Here is a 22,605-nt window from a genome sequence, read left to right as displayed (position 1 = left end):
AACCTTCGTGCAATTAAAGTCCAAAGATTTTATCAGAGAAAACAGTCGGTAGTGTTTTTTCTGACGCGAAATAATTATTTTCTACACAAAAAGAATAGTTTTGCTGAATTTAACTAGATACAGATCTGAAAATAATTTTGTTAGATTATCAAAGTAATTATATAAAATGCTTAAATAAGTGCCGAAATAATTTAGTTGAATTTAATAAAATAATCTTGTTTTTTTGTTTTTTATTAGGCGCTGTATCTTCATAAAGACTCGAGCTTGGTCAACAGGAAATACGTTAACGCGAAAAGTTCTATATTTTTGCGAAGAGGGACAAGTTTCTGTTTAGTCTTAGTCATTGGAAAAGTGATCGCACATGCTGTGATTTTTCGCGTTTGAACCGTTGCATGATCGGTCGAGGGTGAACCAGCATAATGAGAAGAAACTTCCATCTACGCCTAGCCATAACTCGCAATGTCACGTTCGCGTATCAACGTGACTCATACTGCACGATGTATTTGCATAACAAAAACCAGTATGTAAATGAACAATATATATATATGAATTGTTAACCTCCATCCATCAGACGCAAAAGGATTTAAATAAAGAATTATAAATGTATCGGATGAGCCGGAAAGTAAATAGATGATTTTCATCAAACATAACCATTTTAACAAACGTTCAAATCTCGATATATTATACAATATACAATTTCATAATATTCTCCTATTTTTTTCTCTCAGACTCGTTTTTCAAGAAAACTCTTTGTCATCCATATCAAATGATATCAATAAATATTGAAATTATATATTCATTCGATTACAAGCGTAACAAAAAGACTTCGCTCTTTGTCATCGATATAAAATTATGATAAATATAATATTGAAATTATGTATTCATTGAATCGTAAGCGTAATATTATGTACAAAATAAATGACATTAATAATTAGAAGAATAAAAAGATTTTTCTAATGGTTTATATGTGGGGATCAATATTTCCCGGCACACCCTTTCGAGTAGATAAAACCAATTAAATTAAATCACGAGCACGGTACTTTCCAATTACCTCTCACGTCCTTTTCGTCGCTCGCGTGTTATTACGCACCCCTTCGATCGGGAGTAGCAGGTGCTTCTCACACGGCTTGCAGGGATAGCAGTGACGATACGATGTAGATGTCGCGTGCAGGGTGGTCGCACATCAACTGAAAGCTTTCCTCTTTCAGGGAGACTGAATCCACAAGAAACGACAACGGCGGCGCCGCGACGCAACCCCTTAGCGGCCAGCCAACCATCCGGCCAGCCGCCCCTAGTCGCCGCCGTCACCACCCCCGAATGCATCCCCACCGTCGACGATTATCGAGAGAGGGGATACGTGTATCGCCACGCGGCCGACAAACTGGTGGGGGTGTCTGCTGGTGGAATTACTTTGTTTGGCAAAAAACATCCTCCCCCCTTTCTCTCTCTCTTTTGCTCTATCTATCCCTCCTCATTCGGAAGGATGGAAAATTGCGGGTGGTAGGTGGAGGATGTACGAGGCCGATGTACCGAGCATGAAGGTCGTGACGGCGGAGCAGATAAATCAAAATTCGTGGCTGAACGGGTTGGTACGGATTTTTCGGTGTGGACAACGAGAACATGACGGTTATGTATAAGTTAGAATGTGGTCTGACGAAAGAAACACCTAATATTTGAAACCGTAAAACGTATAATAAAATTATAAATCTTCGCTTTTTGCAATTTACTGGTTAATAATTCACGGAAATAATAAGCTAATTATTGAATATGAAGCAAATATAGAATACTATTGCAATTGCAGATAGATCGTTTTTACGGTTTTCATAATTTTAATTTCAATAATTTAAAAAAAATATAATAAAATAGTTATTTTAAGAAAGTTTTGGGTATTGCAAATTCTTTTTTTATTTTTTTGTTTAAAGCATTTAACGTTATCATTCTCCATTTTGACAATTCTCGAGCTCGTTAGTTTTTTTATACTTATACATATACATTTATTATACATTATAGATAACGAATTTACAGGATTAGTAAGTAATTATTAACATCTCTTCTTTATTGAATTATTGTTTTCATGTATTGTGTATATTTGCAGAATATTATATGTAAAAATTTTTATCAATTCGTATTGCAAATAATTTTCGTACTATGAAAACATATTGGTTCTTATAGAATATTACGCTTTAATGCGACCTGGATAATATGCCAAGTTTTTTCTTCACTACAATCCAGTTGTACATTTTAGTCATTTTTAGTCTATCTTATGTATCTCACGTTGTGAAGTACTTAGCTAATTGTATTTATTTTGTATCCATTTTATATTAAAAGAAATGTAATATTCGATATAATTTTTTTATCTACTACTGGCGTATATTGTTTTCTTTTTTTAAATAAGTTGTTTTTTTAGAGATACAATATAATCTTCAAATTTAAGAAGCGCCTTTCACGACGATTGAGTTTTACGAGAGATGATTGAAGAGGGCAAAGCAACGAGAAGCTCGAGACGGTAGAGAGAGAATAAATTACAATTCACTACACGTTACAGATTTGGAAAACAACCGGTAATCCATTACCGTCGAAAACTGAATTTCATTGTTAAACTTACTAAACCATATAAAAAATAGAAGAAAATACCGCTTTTATAAATCTAATCTAAAACGAAATAACAACGTAAATAACATATAACATATGTGCAAATAAAAGAAGTTTAATAAGTTTTGGAGAAAAAAATGCATAAATTCATAAACATATACATATAATGCATAAATTCATATATAAACATATACACAAATATACATATATATATATATATATATATATATATATATATAAATAAAAATATGATAATAGTATAGAAACGTAGAAGTTAATGTCTAGATAACGCTTGAAGCTGTTGGTTATTCAGATTTCTTTTTTTAAATTCGACAACTGCTTCGTTAGGCATCCCTTAATGCAAAGTTACTTGCTAAAAAAAGGCTCGAGGACATAAACTCGCAAACAAGAAGTTTCTTTCTGTCTAGAAAAGTTCACAGCGGTACCAGAGACAAACGAGAGTGGCGCAAAACTAAAGCTAATATACTGGAGACTAGAGAGCAAACGTTACGAGCGTGACTGTAAGAAAATTAAATTTTGGATAAATAGTACAGAAAAAGTGTGCTAGTAAATTAAGTTAATAACACATTTCCGCCAATACAAAGCCAAACAAAATTCGGGGAGACGGACTTGCGTATACAAATAGCTAACGTTATTATGTAAAAGAAATTCTGAAATTGTTTGAAATAAATTCTCAAATAATTTCTATAGAAAATATGAGCGTTATTATTATTAAAAAAAAGTTATCAAATTAAATAAAATACGACGTACTGTATAATTGAATAATGTTTTCTCGAGAAAACTGCAAGTATTCCGAGAAATACGATTGATATTTTATCAGATGGTAACTTTTAGATAACTGCATTGAAAATGCGATAACTGAGAAATTTGCTCGTAAGAGTTACAAAGTTAAGAACCGTAGAGTCGCGGAGCCATCGTTTTTGCGCATTCGTCGAGAGCGATGATGTAGATAAATTAGAAACCGTCAAGATAGGCGATGCAAAGTAAGGAACGAAATCCGTATCAGTCGTCAGGGCTTGACAATTTCCTCAGGGCGCGCGTCAGAATGACACCGTGAGGATTCTTGGGTGGATGCACGAGACGTTGGAAAATGCGAGGGATTGATGATACCGGGGTGCATCCAACCCGTTGGCGCGAAATAAGTTTGGGAGATAAAGCTTGGCTAGAATTTATCGGGTCTCCACATCACTTGATAATAATTTCGGATGGAAAATATTCGAAAACGATGAAATGTAAATATTACATAACAATCATAATCATCAAATATTAAATATTAAATATCCACGCCTCATGTAGTTGTTTCGATTCGTATTTTTCTTCATTTCATTCGATTGTAAAATAGAGTTACGGCGTAAATATATAAAACAATTTCGAAAAATAGAAAGGGAATAAAAAATATGCTAGAAGAGCCTCGCATCATTGATTTGCATAAAACGAAGTGCTCGCGAATTACAATCTCGGAGGAGACACATTCCGTATCTTAGACAGCTCTTTTCTCACGGGACGACTTCTCACGAAATAAGAGATACCGTCGTTTCGAGAAATGGCAATCTACCGGTGTGAGATGCGGTATAGCGCGCGAAAAAAATGGGCGTAGTTTTCACCCTGTAGCTTTTATCTGACGCGAGATACAGAATGCGGAAAAAAAACCAAACATACCAAAATGAAGTTCTGTGAAGTGACGGTAGTTACAGACCTCGGTCCGTGAATCAAGCACGAAAAACCGGTTCTCCAGAATGAAGCGCAGCGGAGAATCTTACGATGCATTGAAAGCAACCGAGGAAATTCAACGTATGGATCAATGAACGGAAGATCAATCGTGTCAAGGAGGTACAAATACAGATGAGTCTCCGTTGTGCACCATCTAATTTCCAACGGGTGCAATTCTGCACCCGTGTGTAAACGCCAGTTAAATTCGGACAAGTGCTTATTTTTCTCGCTGAATTCATCTCTCTCAGCGTGGATTCGTTCACGATGGTGGATCTGCGCTATATTTATGTCTGCAAATTATAGACGTTAATTTAATCGAATATAAGAGAAAGTTTTCAAATTTCTTCACCATTTCTTTAGATTTTTAAGACATAGATTTCTTTTGTTACATCTTTTCTGTATACGCAAGAAGGGCTTGACAACCTGCTAGTTAAAAATTGTTCCTCGGTCAATTTTTTGCGTTTTATATAAGCCAAGAATATTCAAACTAAGTCTCGCATTCGCGAATTATGTGAAAACTTTCTTGGAAGCCCATAGTGACTACGAAATTACGCGGCAGTATCGTCATTGGTTAGAAGTTTTATGTTCAAAATTCCTAACGTGGTACTGAACCTAATACAAAGCTTTAAATATCTCTCTCTGAATATGATTCACAGAATAGTATAATGAGATTGAGTTTGAATTGTAGGCAAGAGACGAACTCATAAAGTTAAAATTACCTCGGTAATTTACAAAATACAATTTCCTTGATTTACGATGTATCTCTGATATTTCGTCATATCATTTATTTACGAGTTAATAATTATCGCGAGAGTTGTGTTGAAAAATAATACAGATATAAAATTGTCTTGAGACTGTAATAAATTTTATAAATACATTTCGGACAATTATTAACTCATTCTCATATATTGTATTATAAATTACATATTGCTTTATTCCTGATGTATTTTACACAATTATTATGTCTAATTTATAATAAAAGTTAGAATAAAAAATGAATAGATACATTATCTCGAATATGACGAAATAATCGGTTATCGATAGCAATGTACCGGATTTCCGTGTTGATTGTTCGATTCGATTACCCATCGAAATCGCGAGGGTATTAGTTCGAGCGGATAATGCGAAAACTAAAGCTCTGCACAAGCATGCGACCTGGACCACAATCGAGAAGCAGTGTGGATATTCAAGCGTCGTCCGGATATCAGCCGTTCCCTCGCAACCCAGACAAGGGATTGACGTTAAGTATGTTAAATTAATTAACGTTAATTAATGCTTCCCCGAGGACTGTAGGAACGACCAACACACGCGGAATACAGTGCAGGGATTACCGCTTCCCTCAGCGAGAGTCCATTAAAAACTACTGGAGCTATTTATTGCATTACCCATGCGAACACACGCACATAATTGCCTGTAGAGTAAGATAAAAAAATTAATTTCATCTCTCTTAACTATCATACGCACGAGAGAAAACATAATCGTCTTGCGCCAAAAGTTAACCCTATACTGTAATAAAAATGCCGAGCTTCCATACAGACGATTGATTCATCAAAGATAAATGTGCCCGCGAGTGAAATTTTGATGAATCAGTCCATTAAAATGTATAATTCCGAGAAGATTCAATCGGCATTCATCATAACTCGATTACCCTTCGAAATTCATAAATCATATATAGAAAGAATTATACCACAAAATACTTCCTTTTATGCATTGTTATTTGTAGATATATCAAGATCTTCGTTTATTATAATTTATTAATAATTTAACACTTATGTCATTCCAATATCAACGATTAAATATTTTCAAAAGTCATTAATATTAATTTATTGGCTTAAGCAAATTCGAAATCTTATTTAAGTAGAGACGAGATATCCAAGATCATATTTGAACTTACTTAAGTACTTCCATTTAAGAAGAAAAAAAAATTTCTCTCAAAAAACTTCGATCAAGACAAAAACAGTTTAAAATTTCCATTTTCATTTTCCATCATGGGAATGATTCAAAACATCTGAAATCGGCTTTCGGAAACTTGACCTTCTCAGATAAACTCAATCTGCAGACAAGACTCCGACGACCAACTTTCCGCATATATATATCAGGATATCCACAATGTCGCCACAAAGGCTAGACGCGTTTCCTCATCTATGTTGCGTCATTGTGAGTCAGAGGAGACGACGAATGAAGCAACTGGCATTTCAGAATTGCAGAAAATCCAATGAAATGACGCAAGTTTGTAAGATCACCTATTCACAGATTATCACTAATCTGATATGCTGATATAAAATGTCATGTATCATTGTTTACTAATATCAAAACGTAGTATCACTTGAGACAAAGAAAAATGCATCTGATAAATATCTCATTATGAAACAAAAAATTGTTTATCACAGTTCGGTAATTGGAAAAATGATAAAAAATAATTGCAATATAAGTATATGCTGAATTTTTGTTTTAAAATATTGGAGTAAGCAGAGAAAGGAGAAAGTTTTTCTGTATATGGGCGTAAAATATTATTACATTCAATTATTTTCAATAATTAAAACTTGCTATTAATCAACTTGTCAAAATCAGATAATTACTATAATTTAAATAATACTTGCATAAGAAATTGAAAAACAAAATGAACTGTACGATAGACATTAATAACAGATGATAGATCGAATCGAGAGTAAGAGTTACTATTAAGCGCATAGAATTCTACACAATAACTAATTTTAATTATTCAATCCTACCTACGACTGATTAAAGCGTTGTGTATTTTACTGCAATTATAAAGTCAGTAAATTTTATTGTATTTTTCATCTATAAATAAATAGAGAGGAAGAAGTTCCATGTGTTATTATTTACTTTTTTATCTATTTTGTACATCCATTAAAGATAAAAAAGAAGACCCGATCTCGTCTTTTTAAATAGTTATAAAAATTTATATTAGATATAAATAGTATTAAATAAATTTAAGAAAATACATAGTTATATTCACTACAACTGCAATTGCATTTACTGAATAAAAATTTATTTTATTTACCATTTATGTCTTGATATTTTATATTTAATACTATTTAATATTTGAAATTATCTCCTAATCATAGTTATTTTATTATACAATTATAGTCAGTAATATCAAATACTTTTCTTAATGCGACTTCAATTAATCTCTCCAAAATACTGAAATACTGTACGGCGGTAGGTTTGAGATAAGTTCCTTTCACACATATCCCAAAAGCCTACATCATGTCATCTTTCCAATCCTTTTTAACGGTAACCTTCGGTCCCGATTCTAAATTATTGTGTTCGCGTGTCCGCTCCTTGGCATGCCAGGATTATCGGGATTTCGTGCCCGGCGTTCCGAAAGATGAATAATCGCTGCGGAGCTACGATTCCCGTGGGACGAATAGCAATTCGTGTCGTGGACGTTGAACATTCGCCGTTACGTACATAAAAGAACACCCGTTAGATAGACTGGCCGCTGCAATAAACGAGATCTCGACATGGATGAGGATTTGCATCGAGAATGAGGATAACGTAGGCAATTTAACTGTCCTACGCTTCGTCTCTCATCACGGGAATCAGAAAAATTAAGGGAAAAATATGTTAATTGCGTAGAAAAAAAGATCAGGTGAAATCTAGCTGCGGGTAAGTCGGACGGTCATTAAGCGACTTATCTTGGTTTACGTACTTATTCAGTGGCAAACTGCATAATATTGAACTTATAATTAGCAATGGAGACCTTATTGGAAAAACGCACATATATATATATATCTGTAAAAATCGATAAAAGTCCTCGACATATCGCTTCTTTATTCCATAAGTGACATAGTTTAAAAAAACATGATTTTCGAGTTATTAACATGAATGACTTACATAAATCATAAAAAATAAACTAATTTAATTTTAGAAAAATCGTCATAACTGAGAAAAAATGTTTTAAGAATTTCTTAAGTGAAATAAAAATGTTAAAAAATTTGATCATATTAAAAATACATTATTCTTATGGATAATATTTAATTATTCATTAATTTTCTGTCAAGTTAAAAAATAATTTTTCCCCTTTGAGAAAACCCAATTTTTTTATTTCCGTCACTTTCGAAATAAGGAAGCGATATTTGTTTCGAATTCGTGAAATGAATTGAGACTTATTTTGATTAATGCTGCTACATACATGATGTCTCGTAATGTTACGCATGATTATATTACCTATCGTTTTCTTTCTGAAGAATCTGTTTGCAAACTGGAGGAAGGAAAGTAAAGCTGCGACAAAAAGAAAACAAATGATTGCATAAATTTGACGAAGAAAAACTCCCCAGAGGCGCTTTCATTCGCATAGCTAGCTCACCCTTATTACGTATAAAACTCCACTATAAATTTTATATCTATCCTTTGTTTCGCAAAAATAGTCGTACAGGAGCCTAAGCGGTAAGTACAGAAGCGATGCGCGCAATGCGCTCGCCTTTATATTTATAAATCTCGCAGCAACGCACAGCGTTGATACGTACGTATCAAAGAAATACACTCCTTTTCGCGATCGCTCGAACGGACCAACGGGAAATCAGGAAAACTTGGCACTCGAGACACGTTTAACTATCGTGTGCACGTCGGTCGCGAGAAAAATACGAACAAACGATGGTAACGCGCGTCGGGTTTATACATCGACGCAGTATAAATTATCGCCTTGGCGACATGTCACATGGCCTATAAAGGCCGCTCTTATTATGTTCGTTTTGAATTTATCGGTAGAACAATGCCCATTTGACACTCCTGTGTTTGGAGATACCTGCTAATATCTATACTTGCGTTACCAATTACCGTAATAGCGTTTAATAACATATAATCATTTCTGAAATAATCGTTTTATGTGTATTATCATTTATCGTGTTTAACATCAACTAAAAAATTCTATCGGTTTTCGAGAATTATAAAGTTTAATGTGCGTTTATGACGTAAAAAACCCGATAGATTGTATTTTAATACCAGTGACATTGAAAATAAAACATATCTCGTTGCGTTCAGCAGAAAAAGTAGCTTTGTAATTGTATAATTTTTTAATATGGTCGTTCTTTCTTGTCCTTAGTTCTTCTGGATCTAAATGTATAAACCAATCATATTAAAGAATCTTACAATATTTGCAAAGCTGTGTTTTCTGTTGAACGAAATCACTGTAGAGTCTACTTATATATAGAAAATTGAAAAGGAAGATGCCATTGTGAAAATTGATTCTCCGAAAATGAGTACCCTAATTTCAGGTATTCACTTTGTATGTGTTAAATTCCAATTTAAAGGCTGTGCCTTCTCAGAAAGCCTAGCATATCTTTTAAGCCGTCGTTCTAGGCTTAAATTCAGCATGTAGACAGCACACAAGTGCGAATAATTGAGGTTGGAGTATTCATTTTCGAATCAATTTTCACAATAATACCTCCTTTCCAATTTTCTGTACATAAGTTAGACTCTACAACTCTGCGTCTCGTTTTCAATGTTACTGATATCGTAACGCAATTTTTTGTATTATATTATGCATTAAACTTAATAGATTCGGAAAAACAACAGAACTTTTTTTGTTACCTGATGTTCATTGGTAGCGAAAAATGCGTTCTATATTGAAGAGATACTTCTTTGCAACATATACCGAGTTAAATATATTCATATATAACGTTCTCTGTGTTTAACGGAAATCCATTAATCAAGTTTTCGCTCTTCAAGAATTTCTAAAAATGACGTTAATAGTAGAATCTAAAATCTACGAGATACAATCTACATGATTTCATTTAGCGGAACGGCCGAGCTCGTTACGCTTTCCCAGGCTAATTCCCAGCTTCATCCAGGAGCGTAATCCCGTGGAATCAAGTTTTGTCCCTCTCATTGGTCCATGTTGCGGTTAGTAGTTGCCAGCCGAATCTCTCTAAACTTCATGGCCTCGAGAGCTGGAAATCGTCGCATCCTCTCTAATCCATGAAATCTCCACAAAACCGATCGCATCTGTTATACGAATGGCCAAAAGGAAAACACGTACCTATTTATTCTTATACACCATGGAATCGCCAATTGTGCACTTTTAATCGTCAATTAACCTTCGCGTAACTCTTTATCATTGCGAATTTAAACGAGTAATTTTGTCAGACATCTTATCGCTCCACTCGTGTATTTATTTTAAGTACATATTACGAGCGTTACAATATGGCTTTCGCGAAACTAAAAACGTACCAAAGTGCGATGACTCATTCTGGAGAAGCTGTTATCGCTTTTAAGGTAGAACAGCAAATCACAATTTTACGGAATTCACGTCAGGAAAACCTTCTTTATGACGTAATTTCATTCTGTTTTATAACAAAAAAGAAAAAGTACCTATCTTGGTCTATATTACATATTATATTTAAAATCTCTTCCAAGTTTTCCGTAGAATTGTGTAAAGCAAAGTAAGCGGCTTTTAGGCTTAGCATGTACATTTAGAAATTAATTTCCTCTCTTAACCTCTGATATCAAGAGCTTTTACGTTCACAAATATTCATGCAAGATAAAAAATACCGTTATAGCAGAAAAGTTATGAAAATAGAAGCTCGTCATGATAAATTGGAAGAAAAATGTTTCAGAATCGGCTGGATTATATTACAACGTAGGATATTATATACGCAAGGAAGTCGGATGGAAAGATAATAAGAAAATTTCAGCAACGCACCATTTCGTATAATTTCCATTTTGCTGAATGTCTCTCAAAAGTAAATATTTCGGAAGTAAAAATTTCAGTATATGATTGCAAATGTTCCGAAATCTTCCTTTGAGAAAGCCATAAATTCTTCTGATGGAAATTACGTAACCATAACCTGATATAATTTCGTGTTTTAAATGAATATGTAACAATTGTAATATGTAATAAAAAATATGGATAATTATATAAAATATCACTCACCCCGAAATGCATTAGACTAAACAGGAAAAGAACTTACCTGTAACAAGACAGAAAATACAAAGATTAGTACAATTCAAATGCACGTATATTTAACACATCTTACATAAGTATATAGTGAGTGTAAAAAGAGTGTAAAAGTGTTCATACAGAGAAAATATCTTTTAAAAAAACCTTATTTTTAGAAAGTAAATATTAGCAATTTGTTAACAAAGAATTAAAAAAATTGTATATTTTTCAAAATTATTTTACCTAAAAAGATATGCAATAATTAAAACTATTGTCTTAACAATAAGTAAAAATAAAAAATTGTGTTATTTACGTGCACAAAAAGTGTTTGTATTCGAGAAATGTATACTTTCTAAAAGCATGAACACTATCATTTTTACGAAGCTCTTTTATAATAAAACATATTTCTTTTTAATTATTAATTATTAATTATTTTTAATTTATATTATTAATAAATAATTAATTACTTTATTTTTTGATAAAACTTCTTTATAAAAAAAATCTTTCCTCTATGGATTCTTTTTACATTCGCTGTATTTCACGGAATTAATTCGGAGCAACTTTTGCAATTTGGAATGCTGACAAATCAATAACGGCAAGACAACGCGATATTTGACTCGCAGCGTACGCAGGAATTTCGAATTAAGTGCAAAGTCGTCGGCGGCGGCGGCGGTTCGTATTGCGCCATAGATCAGCATAATCCCACTTAAAAATATAGCGTAGGTACCGTGAAAGTAATTAAATGCAGAGCGAATCAGCCGGCGCCTAAGTCGCGAGACAATTTCGCGGTGCCGTGCACGCTTACTTCCACCGACTTGTCTGCGAAAAAGCTCACCCACACTGGAAACGAGAGAAAATAACGACGGTAATAACGGTTGCCTACGTTCGTCCTAACGTTCTTTCGCGACGCATCGCCTGAATCCGTCCATGAATTTTAATCGGTCGGCCGGACGGACGAGCGTGGCCGCTGTATACAACGAATAGCGTAAACATTGTGCTTGCATTTCTAACACATGCGCGCTGTGGCGGTTAAAATATTAATCGCTCGTGGGATGCGTCCGAAAACGTGAGAAAATAAAAGCCCCCTTGCCTGTATGAGAATTAACGTATGGAACACGTGGAATAGGAAAGAACTCTTACTGCAGTAATTGAAAGTTCCGTAATTAAGTTCCAACATAATACATAGACATAAAGTAACGACTAATGGTTAATTAAAAAAAGCTTGCGCCGAAAATCGACTTAGCAATGACAATTAAAAAAAAATCCAAAGAACAAATTCGTAATTGAAGGTTCACATATTTACATTAAAGTGATTTACTCCAGCAGTTTAGGACTGTTTCGAGACTGACAAATAACAAAAATTATAAAAATTCCAAAATATTATTAAACACCAAGGCTTTACCTTGACCGAATACTCTCTTAATTTGTGTTAAATTAATTCTTATTTGTAGAAAATCTCCTCCTCCAGAAAAAAAATTGTTTAATTTAGCAATATAACAATACCATTATAACAGTACGATTATTATGCTCCAAAACGCCGAGTGTGCCCGTTAATTATGTTTGCCTTTTCGAACTTGGCTAGAAACGTAGGTAAATATACGCGAGAATACGAGCATGTAACAAAATATGGAGAGACGCAGATAGCAGTATTATATCATGCTGTTTGTAAATATTTGTTAATACAGATAACACGAAACATAATGTCGAGCAATTAAAATTCTACGTGTTTTCGGAGGAATTTTAAGCAATTACGTAAGATTATATAGATAAATAGGAATGAATTTCTATTCGTGTAAGAGCTTCAACATTTTTCCTATTCTCTTCCTATGATTTCGTTATCTCTACGAGTGACTCGCAGTTTTCGCAGAAAAACGCAGATGAAATTCTCATCCCGACCGAACGGATCTCGTTTTGTTTTATGAATACAAAGCACGTGGTGATGTTGGCGTGCAAACAAGTATTATCGTGCGACGCGCGAAAATAGCGTAGCGATAACGCACTCTATTATCGTTGTCACTCGCAGGTATATATCGTCTCTGTGATTCACGCTCGTATCCCGCCAACCGAGTACGACGAGGAGTATGTCCCATATGTCACGAGCTTAATATACTTATATCTGCTTCCATGCTAAGCGACAATGTTCATGGAGCCCATTTCGCAAGGCACAAGACAAAGGCGTATGTCGTCGCGCTGCAGCTCTCCTTTGTTAACGACCGAGAATTACGAAACTGCAAGTTACACCGACATTAGAGGAGCCGGTTTTTTCTAGATCAGCGATGCATAACTCGCGATGGGTTCCTACGTCATTCTTTCATAACGACGAACTCGGCGTATTTGTTCGCGTTCCGCGTATTTGTATTTTCCATTACCTTTGCGTTGCTACCACTGTTGCCACCTTCAGATTAGTATTCCGTCGGAAGTCGAGAAAAAAAAAAATAATGAAAATATTCGACACAATAGTTTGTCGCTAACTCAAAAAAAGTCGTCAAGATTAACTCGGAAATAGTCTCACCTAGGATAATTTTTATCTTAATAATAAAAAATTGAAGAAGCTCAGTCACAATTTTTTTTATTTCATCATACTTTTTGTTTTTAGAAAATATTGAATAAATTTACATATATAATGGTCTCAAATAAATTATAGAATAATCAACAATATACAAAATGTAGTTAATAATAGTGACCTTTTAATTAGAATGCAAAAAATATCCTAAGTGACAGAAAAGAAAATTAAATTATTTTCAGGTTAAGCTCTGTTGTACCGGATATTTCTTTCCTGGAGAAATTGACTGTCATTCTTTCACGTAATTTGAATATGCATATCGTCAATAAAACCGGCTATCACTCTATACTACTATTTCCTCATAAAAAGAAGTCATTAAAGCAGCTAGTTAAAGATTCATTCAAAAAATAGATAACCATAATTATTATCCTACGATGTTTCAGATCTTAATTGAAAGTCGTAAAACTTTATGTAGAAACATTCATTAAAAAAGTGTGATTTAAGTTTATTTATTAAATTATATGTAATAAATAAAGACTATACATGAAAGACATATCTCCTTCTTATTCTCTCTTTTTTGTTATTGTATGTTATAAAATTGATTAAATTGGTTAAATGGAACTAAGCCTTCAACACAATGACAGCGAGCGATAGCAAGCTGACTAGGATCCTGCTAAGACTTTATAATATTGTATAAAAGGCCAGCGACGCGGTTACACAGGAAGGTTGAGCTACTTATTCTACCGCGGTATCTTCATTCGTGATGATGAAAATGCATAATCTTTCGTTAGTCTACGAGTGGTTTCAAGAGTACACAACGGGACCGTGCACTCACGTCTCCCAGCTACGTCGTTCTAAAGTCGTCTCCCGTAAAAGCGTCCACACATCATGGCGGGGATCGATAGACACGAGGACTTTTATCGCTGAGATAAATTACGTTTGCGTAAGAAAGGGAGTTTACGTGGCGTTACGTGACGCCGGTAAATGTTGCGAGACCTACGGGAAGTCAGAGCGTGCGATGAAAACGATCTACTACTGAAGAACTAAATTTAGCATCTTGCAAAGAGGTGTAATGAGCAAGAAAAGATATAATCCAGGCGAATAGATTGTCGTAAATTATTAAATAATATTAAATACTAAATACTAATATTGCATAATAAATTATATTTGAAATTAGAATTATTTCATTATCTTTTAAAATTATCTATTAAGATTACATGAATACTTTCTCGCTGAGCAATGATTATGCGAGCTGTTGACCTTCGCGAAACTTATTTGTCTTCGTTAATGGGCGCCATGTGTATAACAGTAAGACGGTAATACTCAATCGAGTTAAATGTACGCTGCATCTGCGATTCAGCTCGTCTTTGAGTCTGGCGTGTCGAGATTCACTTGCCGAAACTGACTCTGATTAGAACTGTCTTCTTAATTAAAGATACTCATCTCCTGATACCTTTCTTTTATGTCGTTGTTATCAAAGTCGCCATAGAAAAGAAGCTGCGGTATTAAGAGCTATTGATTACTGGGGAAGATCATTATCTTTTAATTAAATTTGTCAAATATCAGAAATCGATATCGATCATGTAAATGTACATTCACTAATGACAGATTTCAGTTTACTCGTGATATGATGCAAATATGTATAATATTTGCACAGTTAAAAATTTGTTTAAATTTAATATATATTCTAAACAATTCACTCAAATTTTTGTATAAATTTCGTATTAAAGTAACACAAAATAAATACGTAAGAGTAACACAAATATTATATAAAAATTAAAACAAAAAAATGTAATACAATTTAGCGATTACATTTCTTCATAAAAATTATTGTTTATAATACGTTAAATTAATACATTTTATTCAATATCTTAGAATCTTCGTTTAAAAAAAAAACATTTTTGTTATTCGTTCACTTATTCATAAATTGTATTATTTTAATACTAAGAAATGTTGAATATCAATTTAACATAAAATATTCAAATAACACCATTATATGTTAAATTAACATTCAGATGTACTAAACATTCAACATAAAATTTTAAAGGACTTGAGTGGACCGTTTCTAACGCAAATATAAAATATTTTTGCCATGTGTTATTATTAATAATGTCACAAAATCTCATGACGTCGAAACGAAAACAGGGGAAACTAAAATGGTTCGTCTGAAGCTCAATTTCGATGCGAGTCAGTCTGTATAAAAGGGTAGAAATCCTTGAGTGGGGAAGGTACGTCTACTTCGGTTGTTACCCTGGCCATCGACCGTCTACGAACCGCCGCGTCCTAGGGCAAAGACCTTCGCTCGATATATATTCCATCCGACAGTCTCCATCGTCTTTTAGTGACGCGATAAAAATGTTACATTGTATCAGTAGATTCAGAAATCAGTTGGATATTTCGCGATACAACCTGATAAACGATACATGAAGCGTATACTAAAGCAAAACGTTGTAAGTATATTTTTAAAATTTTTCAAGAAAATGAAAAAACATATTTTCTTGGAAACACTTTTAAAATTCGACAATTACCGTAATAAAGATATGAACAATTAATCTTTACAAAAATTTTTAAATAATGGTATAGTGTAAAAAGTCGTGTTAAAATTGCTTAAATTTCCAAACGTTGTAGATCTAAGTAAAGTGCAGGTCACAAAACGTTGCGAGTCTAACGATAAGTAAAAATGCCAATTGCACTTACAACATTTTGAATTGGTCAATTTTTTCCGCTCGTAACAGCACTTCATACCAAATATTAGTATGAATAGAATGCGGCATTTATAACCCACTCATATAATAAAATGCATTTTCATCATTTTGGTACTTATAATGATTTGCTGTGGCACGATTCATATATTACGCAAAACAATATTAAATGCATTGGAAATCAGTTGTATTTATAATCGGGGAAAAAAAAGAATGCGATTGAAATTAATTAGCGGAATTTCTTTTGATCGACTATGCGGCACATCATACTTTATCGTGAAAAGAGAGACGCGATAAAGCAACGCTTTCAATTAAAATCAGCAAAAGCGGATGCTTTGCGTATTCCTAATGTTATCATATTTATTCTAACCATCTGTTCGTTTCTTTTCGATCTCTATTCTCTGAAAGATAAAAACGTTTTCTTCGATATCTTTTTTCTCACAATAGTATTTCGCCAGTTAATTGACCGGAAATCACGGATTTTTAGATTTCGTGCAAAAACGTACGTTTTATATTGGCATGTAAAATTGCTATTTGCTTCGATTACAGCGATTAAATACCGCGCTAATCTCAATCAGAATTTCATGCAAACAAATTAATTAACATAAATAAGATTAAAATTAAAAAATAAAATTAAAAATGTTATTCATATTTCTTATATATAACATCTTCACTTTTCTATTATAATAATTCTATTTAAAGCACAAGAATGTGCAGCAGACGTCTACGAACAATATCCATTATTAATTTGCTCTAATCAGTCGTAAAAGAAATTAAATGCAATTTTGAGATAATTATCTCTAGTGAATTAGTCTATTTTATACATCGCGTGATCACGCACTGGTGATTGTTTTCCGTATGATTTAATTGATAAAGTCAATTAAATCATAATAAATAATGTTAGATGCGTGAATTATTTCAAAACACTGTTGGCGTTAAGAAAGAGAATTCCTACAATGGAATCTGCAGTCTTTCTATGAAAAGATACTGTGCGAGAGAGAACGAGTACCGTTGCTTCCACGCCCCGACAATGACTTTTTCGTAGTCGACGTGACGACGCTGTTTTACAACTTCATCGGTGCTGCAGTGAAAAAACGCGGAAAGGAATCTATCGCATTTACCGGAGCCATCTGGCTGCACCGGACGTTCTCGTGCTGTCGCACATAATACGACTGCATTATTAATACGTGATAAAATTGCTTTTAATTAAATATAATTGCGTAATGAAATACACATATTCCATACGCAAAAGTTACATGTACATGTGAAGTTGCTACATAGCGCCGTCATATGTTGTTTTCAAAATACGCGTGACTTGGCGATTTATTATTATTCGTAGAAGCGTAGTCGACTTTATAAAATTATTATTTCAAAACACGTGCGTCTTTGTTAAAATTTTTGTGTTGAATTTTTAACGTATTCGAGTGTTAATTCAACATGTCATCGTGCAATTTGATGCACGATTTTTTATGTTAAATTAATATTCTACATTTCTTAAATAATAATAAAAAATAGTACAATTTATTAGTAATAAATAACATAAAAATAACATGTTTTAAAATGTAAATTCTAAAAAAATATGCTTACAAAAATTGTCTCAGTATTTGTGATATTAACTTTTTTTTGTGTTATTTTTAACATATTCATTTTGTGTTAAATTAGCACAAAAATTGAATCATTTGGGACACATGATTGTATTAAACTTAGCTCAAATTTTTCAACTGTGTTTGTAAAATTCTTTCGTACTGTCATTTAAAATAATAATACATATCTCAGGAAATCAACGGTTCGTGAAATTCATACGAATTCGCCGTTTCCTAAAGTTATTTAATGTAATCGTTCACGTCGTTTCTGAAACAATTTGCGCCCAAACATTTCGCACGTGCCTCGCAAATTAACGTATTTTCTCATGTTTGCCGAGGTTCCCTTGGGGCCCTTCATATTCAAATCCGCTTATCAAAACGAGACAATGTTCCTCGACTTTTGTCGAGAAATAGCTATGAAAGTGGAACGTGTTAGAAAGTAATGCGGAAATGCCGAGATATCTCAAGCATTTTTAACCGGTCGACCCAATTCTATTTTTGGTGGAATTTTCGATATTCTTCGACATGCAATGCGGGTGTCCAAATATTCGTACGAAATGTTAGCAAAAGTAGATCATTGCGACGCACGTACATTCTTCATGAAATGTGGGATGCGATGTCTTCTGGTTTTAAATCCGCCACGTACGGCTTCCTATCATGAGTTCGTTTGCATCAGCAATGTCAATACTGTATTACTAAATTATTTTAAGAAAGAAAAAGAAAACAAGGGCGATTAAATTGTAAAAAATATGAGATTATCCAAAGTCATTTTTTATGCACAATCATTGATTGCGCGTGCCGTGTTCGCAGGATCGCAAAGGTTTAAATATAAAAATATAAAGCACGGAGAAGAGGGTAAAAGTACATCATTATAATGTTACTTTTTAACGGACGCTGCCATTTTCCATTCGACCGCGTCATCCGATCGGATGCCCCGAACGTGAAATAATACAGCAGAAGATTCCAGACGGGATGCTGGACGATCGATTTTCTTTAATTATCCAGCGAGTGCCAGTACGAGGTAAAGCGAGGCGTCGAATTATTCAGTGGCTTTTAGAAGGTAAGGAACTGATAATCTCCGATTCTCGTCACGATTCCTTTATCGGGAATGATACTAATGGAAAATGATAATATGAGGCTTTGATGGCTGCGCCAAGAAAGATTACAGTTGTTAAACGTTAAATATACTCAGATGTATAAAATATACGATCTTAGCTATATATACTAATACCGACAATACAAGAAATTGTGATAATGTGTTAAACATAGCAGCATAGCTAACAAGAATAGCTATGTGTTCCCTAAAATAGGAAGAAGTAAATATAAGTACGAATAAAAATTTAACGAGCCTCAACATTTTTAAATCTCGTTATAATCACATACATAAATAACTATTATATTATACAGTTATACAGAGAGTATATCGTTCTTAATAATTTCTGTCAGAATTAATTCTTCGGTGCCACATTACAGAAACGACACACTTTGAGTATGGCATACCTAATTTGATTGTTTACAACTTTCATAAAAATAATATTGTGAAAAATTTTTCTTAATTAAAATACCAACGATAGTCTAACGGTGAAGACACTCGCACGGAATGCAAAGATATCCCCGGCCAAGATAATATTTTTCGCAATAAAATTATTTACAGATTTTAATATGTTATTCGGCATCATTAAGATGTTTATGAGCATCAAATTATTAAATTGCTAATCAATTTAATTTGTGAATGCTACTGTAGTTCAGTCGGGTTTGCGTTTTCAAGATCGAAAAATCAATTCGCGCAATTTAAATACTTGTATGACTACTTGTATAATATACAAATTCACATCGAATTATTATTTAAGCATTTAAGATCCAGCTTGATCATTTAAGACATTTATATTCCTGCTTGTTGTACATTCAAGAAGAAGAAGAAGATACAAGAGTTAATAAATAACAGTTAATACATAAGTATAGGAGTGGAAGATAAGAGATTAATACATATAACTTAGGAAATTACATATAATTCTAAATAAACTAGAATATTAGTGTAGGTAATAACGGTACGTTGCTATTATAACGTAATAACCGCGTCTATAAACGTGTACGCATCTGTATGCATTAATTACGTAACACAACATGAGCACTATCCCTATTCGAACCTTGAATCTACCGAGTTCGATCATCTAGCAAACACGATATGGCTTTATCGTGAACGCTCCTGCTAAACAGCGCTGCCGTACCATCATGTGGCGCGGTCGCCACAATTCAATTCACGTGGAATTCAACATCCTGAAAATAGAGGAAATCGATGTCGATCGTGTTTGCCGATAAAAAAAAAATAGACACGCAATTTGTCGAGTTTGAGCAGCAGCGGACCGGCAGCTTTTATCTGTTCCGCGGGTGCACCAGCAGCTGGTGCAAATCGCGGGGTCGTGAGAAAGGCTGGTGGATAAAGGAAATGAGGTATCCCGTGCAGCGGGAGGGCTATTCGCGAAAGATGCGGGAGGCTGGCTGGTAGAAGGAAAGAAGAAAGGGAAAGGGTAGAGGAGATCGGGGAATCCGCTTCTGGCCAAGGGAGATCCGGTCCTCTGGGATAATGGAATTCCTTTCTCCTCTTGAGGCTCGGTACTGACTGACGAGGGAGGTCCTGGTCTCCCATCGACGATCGCGAAAATAAAACCAGGTCTACGAGCGAACGTTGGATTTCAATCAACGTCGATCCTACCTCTCCATGCTTTTCTCCTTACGAGTACCTCCGCTGCCGCTGCCGTTGCCGTTGCAGCCAACGTCGTCGTCTCCTCCTCCTCCTCCTCTCGTAGCACGAAGCGTGAATTAACGTCTAACTCCTCTCGTGTGAAATTCAATTATGGCAGGAATACCTGCACGGGACCATATTTCTTCTTCCTTTTTTTTTTTTACGTTCCGCCAATGACTTTTAGATATAGCCATCAGACGGCGAGATCGTGAATTACTACATTTTTGTTAACCAAGGTGCAAATTTATTCTATATATTATTTCAAGATCCGGCTGAGCGGTAGCTCATCCTTCTTTAAATGTCTGATCAACGACCCGTGAAATCAACGGCCATTTCTCTTCACGTTTTATATTTTTTTTCCGTTGAACAAATACCGTGAATACTAATGAATTAACGGTAGTCAATAATAAAATGAATTTTTCGGAAATCTTTCGATCTTGCGGAAAGTTCCACTTTTTTTATGGCTCTCTATCTCTCTCTATAACCTTATCTCTATAATTCAGTCTCCAAGAGTACAATGTTGTATTATCAATGATATTTTCCGCAGAGTGTAAATGGAAGGTAAAACAAATTAAAAATAGCTGAAGAACTCAGCAATGAGTCACGATTGATTTATTTATGCGATTTATCTCAATGTACATAGATGACAAGAGTGTGTTGCATTTTTCAGAAGCGTTGCAATCGACCAATCGACTGCTCTTACTGAAACTAAACACGTTGTTTTTCAGACTTCTACCTCCGACGCATTTTACAAATAGAGTTCAGAACTTTCCGCGGTATTAACGAATACTTTTGTGCCGATATGAATTCGCATGGAAACACTTGCTGCCGGTCTAAATGTACTGTCATGATTTATAGATATCGTTCATAATGCTTTCCTGCAATAAGACAGCTTCAGCAGAATGATGGATTACCATCGCTATATAGACGGTAATGCCAGCAAAAGTGAGATGCTCCGAACTTATACTGAGGTAATAATGCATTATCAATGCATTATTGCCTCAGGAATAGCTATCGCATTCTTTTATATTATTGAAATTGAAATAGAAGTCAGATAGATTCATTTTGCAAATAGAATCAATAATATTTAATAAGAATAAAAAAGAAATTAATAACAATGCATTCTTTATGGATTGCGATTTTTTAAATGTATTATCCCAAACTTGGCGGAATTTAACTAATGGATTTGGCAAGTAATAAGTGAAAATTTTAAACGCAGCGGCGAAATAAAAAAAATTATCGGATCTTACATTTCCCGATTCGTGCGGTAAAGTTTGTAGTTAAAATTTTCAGAATATCAGACGGTCCAGCGTATTCCATAAATATACCTGAAATCACACATTGGAATCTCGAAGAAACATAATAAATTTTCTCCCTTCGTCCTTGATCTCGAGCGGTGAATCGAAGTTTTGTTTGTTTTACGAACCAAACTTTTTAGCCAGGAGGAATTTCAAGACGGGAAAACAGGGAAGTAATGGCAACGCCACCAGTAAGAAACCGAGATCAAGTAAGAGGTTCAAGAGCGCACTCAAGATGAAGGTGGAAGGATGGGATGGAACGCGATTCAACAGAAGTTTCAAAGAGCAGCGATGACGGAGTGAGAAGGTAAACTTGGGTGCGGAAAGTCGGGGGATTCCGAGAAAATTTTCAAAGGTCATTTTCGAGAAACGCGAGAGGTCGTACGACATCCCTTTCTCCATTTCGCCACTGTGCTTAAAATTCTTATTGAAATTTATATACCTGCCGAATCCATTAATTACAATTTGTCAAGTTTGCGCCGAAAAATCATAGAAGAAACGATACTTCACTGTTATTCCTATCATAAATAATGTGAGCAAAATCCTATA

General features: G+C 34.2%; 1 protein-coding gene across 1 annotated transcript in view; it reads right to left on the bottom strand.

Annotated features, from left to right (window-relative positions):
• The window catches only part of LOC147907271 (uncharacterized), a 93,123-nt gene that overhangs the window by 32,061 nt on the left and 38,457 nt on the right, over positions 1-22,605 (bottom strand). Inside the window, exon 2 of the mRNA XM_087413851.1 lies at positions 1,052-11,258. The gene's annotated coding sequence lies outside the window, so the exon portion shown is untranslated. The remainder of the gene's footprint in view (positions 1-1,051; positions 11,259-22,605) is intronic.

Source organism: Acromyrmex echinatior, chromosome 15 (assembly GCF_024713525.1).
Source record: "Acromyrmex echinatior isolate Ae372 chromosome 15, ASM2471352v2, whole genome shotgun sequence".
Taxonomy (NCBI): domain Eukaryota; kingdom Metazoa; phylum Arthropoda; class Insecta; order Hymenoptera; family Formicidae; genus Acromyrmex; species Acromyrmex echinatior.
Note: the sequence above shows the minus strand (reverse complement) of the source record. Positions and strands in the feature narration are given on the sequence as shown.